The sequence below is a fragment of the Garra rufa genome, chromosome 8 (genome assembly GCF_049309525.1).
Source record: "Garra rufa chromosome 8, GarRuf1.0, whole genome shotgun sequence".
Taxonomy (NCBI): domain Eukaryota; kingdom Metazoa; phylum Chordata; class Actinopteri; order Cypriniformes; family Cyprinidae; genus Garra; species Garra rufa.
This window is the reverse complement of record NC_133368.1, coordinates 35912631-35917987: the sequence shown is the minus strand read 5'-3', so window position 1 is coordinate 35917987 and position 5357 is coordinate 35912631.

The following is a 5357-nucleotide window of genomic DNA, read 5'->3' as shown; positions in this document are numbered from 1 at the left end:
ACTGAGGGACTCATATGCAACTGCTAAAGAAGGTTCAAACGCTCACTGAGGATCCAGAAGGAAAAACAGTGCATTAGAGCCAGGGGTGTAAACTTTTAAACGGAATGAGGATATGTACTTTTTTCTTATTTTGTCTAAATATCATAGTTTTTATTTAGTACTGCCCTTCAGAAGCTACAGAAGTCATGTTCCCTAGAAGAAAAAAAATAAGTTAAATTTACCCCGACCTTCAAATTTAAAAAGTTTTCACCCCTGCCTCTTAATGCATGGCTTTTCCTTCTGAAGCATCAGTGAGTGTTTGGACCTTCTGTAATAGTTGCATTTGAGTCCCTCAGTTGTCCTTGGTGTGAAAAGATGGATCGCAAAATCATACAGTTGTTGGAAAAGGTTCAAACAGACAAGAAGCTGAAAAACCAAAGAATTTGTGGGACCTGAAGGATTTTTCTGTAGAACAGCAGGCAGTTTAACTGTTCAGCAGATTCACAGATGTGGACCATTCAGGTAACAACACAGTATTAAGAATCAAGTGTTTGTAAACTTCTGAACAGGGTCATTTTTTATCAATTAAACTATTATTTTCTCTTGTGGACTATATGTCTTTTATATCTTATTCAAGTCAAAATAAAATGCATTTTGTATAATCCCTGTTATTTTGGTAAAATAATTAACGTTTTGCAGATTCTGCAAGGTGTATGTAAACTTTTGACTTCAATTGTATGTTCAACTCGTTTTGAACAACATCAAACATTAACTGCACACATTCAAAACAAGGTTAATCTATTCATCTTTATAGTCTGTTATAAAGGAAATTGCATGAAAACAAATCTATTTAGGGAACAGTATAAATATGCCGCAGCATAATGACAAACTATTGCATAATAGCCTAAATCAAAAGGAATGCATGATTTTAAATAAACATGATTAGATATGATTGAATTTCTTATTTCGTACATATGATCTGATATAATTAAAAATAAAGAGTATGTTCAACTAATAATATACCAAAATGAAATGTAGCTCAATCAGTTTCTTGCAACAAAAAAAAAAGTACAATCAAGAGGCCATTTCATGTTGGAACAATTTTTTTAGTTTGATCTAATAAATCAAAATTAGTTTTAATGATGATCAGAAGGTTAAGGTGAGACCTACAAAGACGAAAGAGAATGAGAAGCACCTCTCCCATCTGTTTGAGCGAGCTGTGTTCTGGCTGTGTCTGAGATGCTCATCCTCACAGCCTGTGAGGCATTAACCGCACAGAGCCCTTGACACGCCTCTCCATCTCTTTAATTATTAAGCATTTATCTCAGTATGTCCCTCAGGCGCGCCTTATCGCAGGTGAGGAGGTGCACCAAGCAACCCATGGCATCATGGGAGATTCTGAGAGCGGGCAGATTAGGAAGGAGGAGCACCTGCCAACAGGCTTACTGCAGGATTTGCTCACTGAGGTCTGTAACACTTCACATGTTCGCTGCTTTAGGAGTAAATCCAGGTGTGTGCATGAAAGTTTTTTTGTGCACACATGCATGCTTTTATGAGAAAGGAAATTTTATGATAAAGACTGGCTCACGATCATTCAGGAAGTCACACACCCTTGCTTTATTATCTAAAGTGAGATGCCCTAAAAATGGTGGCTGATTTCATAGGATGATTCTGGTTGTGAGCAGATTACACAAGGCTTTCTGCAGCCCTCAGTCTTAGCCAGGGATTTGTTCGCAGAGCATGGTGTTCTGGTCTAGCATTCTACGTCAAAAGTTTCTATTAATATGAGCATGAGAGCTTGTCTTTGTGGGTGTTTCTCAAAAAAAAAAAAAAAAAAAAAAAAAGGACTGTGAGGAAAATAAATCATGCATGCTTGTTATTTTAGATAAGTTACTCTTTCAGTTATGAGTGACAAATTAAGTTAAATATCCCCATAAATCTCTCCAAACGGATCAATTTCAAGCCGAACAAACGCTGTGACCATAAACGGATAAAATCTGGCCATATAAAACGTGATTTATGTAGTCAGTAGGTGAGGAATACATTAAGTAAATGCTGGGTCAAAAAAGGTTATTGTTAAATCATATCATTCATATATTTGAATCACCTCTAATACATAATAAAAATAGCAATATAGGTGATGTAGTAGCTTCCACCCAGTAAACCCCTCAAAGGTTTTATCATTATTGCTATCATCCGTCATTATGTTTAGTCATTCACACTGGGTCCCACTGATAGTAATAAGTCCTTTTGTCATAGAGCTGCAAAAATGGAACAAACAACTTGCTTGTTTTTTTTTTTATTTTACAAAGTCATTGTGCTGTCATTTTATAGCCTGCTTTGTCAGTTAAAAGCTACAACGTTGCTTACAATAACAGAATTTATTCAAAATGACAGTTTTCTTAAATGGCTGTAAAAATCAATTATAAATGTAATTAGGCACAGGTATTCATTTGTTTCCTTTGTAAGCTAATTACATTAGGCTAGAATGTAATTAGAGCAAAAGCAAGCCCATTTAAAACAGCAGTAAAAGCAGAGCGGATGTTTGTAGCCGTATGGTATTTACTCAGCGCTATGTCCAGGCTGTTATCGAGAACTCCCTTAAGGCATGTCTGTGGTTGAAACGCATTAACAACAGAAGCAATAACGACAGTTTCAGCTAAAGAGAAACACAATACAAATAAACATTGTAATCTAGCTCTAATTCCCCGGCTGCCACTGAGAGCGAAGGGAATAGGAAGGCGATATCTTGACAGTTGTCTTGAAATTAACCAAAACAATTGTAGGGAATGGTTCCTAATTCACTGTTTAAGAAGCTACAGGATCATTTGAAACCACAGAAGTTTTTAAAGCTCTCCAACTGATGCCAATTTGAGTCTATTAACTGTTTGCTGAAACTTTGAACAATATTGTATTGGGGGAAAATGTCAAAGTCAGCCAGTGGGAAGGTTAAGCTGATAGGCCTGAGCACAAAGTGAGTAATGAAAAAACACATACCGGATCACAAATGGCCTCCTTATTGAACTTTTGATTCCTTTGATGCCCATTGACTACATAGTGTTTCCACGACATCAATCGGCCATATTGGCGGCACTGAACATAATGCGACTGAACCAAATGGAACTCGCTAATTTTGTTGAACATTGCTGCTGAAAATGCTAAATTATTGCAATGTTTTGGGCTGTACTAAATGGTCAGACCAAGATAAACATTGGGAGTATTATAGACTGCTAAACGTTATAACAAATCAAGGAAAAGAGTGCAAAAAACTGTCTGAGGAAAGAAGGCAGTTGTGGTTTGCCAAACTGAACCAGAATTTCTAAGGCAAGAACCTTGATAACATCCATGTTTGTTCTTATAATCTTCAGTCAGGTAGTTGAAATATTAGGCTAATATCTTAATTATACTGCTTGTATGTATCTTTACCACTTATTAACTTTAGTTTGTCAAAGTATTGCACCCTTTCCTGCTTACTAAGTCCTGCTCTACATTTGCCATAAAATAGCCTTTAAAACCCCCCACATGACAAAAACATACATTTCTGCCAACAAATGGTCCTACTTTTTGGACTTTTGATTCCATTGATGCCCATTGACTATAGAGTGTTTTCACAACACGTCATCAATCGGCCATATTTGCGGCACTGAATGTAAACCAGTCCCTCCAGAAAAACGCGATTATGCGATCGCATGATTCCATGCATAATCAGCCAAAGTCCGCATATTTATGCGGGGGACGCATTTTTTCAAATACGCCGCACTTTTGCCGCATAAATTGCAGATTTCCGCGCGCAAAATATGCGGGCTTGCATGATTTCATAATCCCATTTCCGTTTGGGTCTTTGTCTTCGTTCTTTCGAGTACTATTGTGGTCACGCGTTGCCGCGACGTTCTGTCTTGCCTCACTTCATTTTCGCCTGCCTGACCAGTCCACATCAAGTGAACTGGACATCGGGAGATTGTGAGACCCAAATATTAATCCGTGTGGCCGTTTGGCCATCCCCGCACTGTTTCAACTGGAGGACTGTGTTTGTGGGGTTCGTATGGTACCATTAGATTGTTGTGTGGATGAAATTATAAGTTGATGTGAGTGGTTTGAGTGTGGTCTGTTTGTTTATTGTTGGAAGCGTGTGCGAGTGTGTATATGTACGAGTGTGTGTGAGCGTGAGAAATCGGTACTAAGGGTTGTGAGTTTGCGTGATCTTATGGATACGGAGTAAATTTTGTTGTGTGTATATTGTTGATGGACCAGGTGTAATGTGATTGCATCTGTTATTTTGTTGCTTTTCTATTTTTGTTGATCAATTTTTCTTTTTTTGTGTGTTTATTCATTTGATTTGATTTGATTTATGGTCATTTGATTTTTTTTTTCTTTTTTTTTCGTGTTTAGTTGATTTTGACTTATGACTATTTGATTGTATTCTTTTGTGTGTGTGTGTGTGTGTGTGTGTGTGTGTGTGTGTGTGTGTGTGTGTGTGTGTGTGTGTGTGTGTGTTTATTGATTTGTGTCAATTTGATGTTGATTTTGTTAATTTTGTTGGACGGGCTAAGGAGTGCTGACCACTCTAGATCCATGTTAATGGGTTCACTGAGTGATTTTGTTCTTCTGATTTTTACACGTGTCATCTGAATACACGTGTGTTTGTGGTGAAATGAGTACATTAGTGTACGTTTGAAGTGCGTAGTGAAGTGGAATTGGGGTAGGTTGGTTATTTCTCCTTGCCATCTGATGTGTTACTTTTGATTTGTCTAATTTGTTTATTTTTTTTGTTTTGATTTGGAAGCCATATTAACCCCTTGTGTCCTAAATTGTGTCTGTGTGTTTAGCTTTTATCCCAGTAATAATAAAATATTGTATCTTTTTTTCTATATTCACGTCTCTGCTCTATTCTTGTGGGAACAGACCTGGGTGTCTTTGACCATTATTTCCCTGGGAGAGATTCCCAGGGTGGAGTAGTCGATGTTATAATTATAATTGAGTCCAGAATAACGAAATTCACTCCTTACGGTGCTACATCTGGCAATAAGGGTGTTGGGGGAATCACTTTTTTCTCTCTTTTTCACCAAACCGCAGTTTTTGCAAGTTCCCGCAGTTTTTGCAAGTTCCCGCAATTTTATCGCATAAAATTGCATAAATATCCTGCATATTCAATCGCATTTTTTAAGAAAACGTGCCGCATAATCAAGGATTTTTGCCCGCAACAATCACAAAAAAACGCCGCGTTTTTCTGGAGGGACTGGTAAACAATGCCGCTTAAACAAATGGAAATTATGATTTTTTTTCCTGATTATTCCTGCTGAAAATGGTCAATTATTGTCATGTTTTGGGCTGTACTAATCGGTCAGACTGGGAAAAACAAAAAGACTACCAAAAGTGGT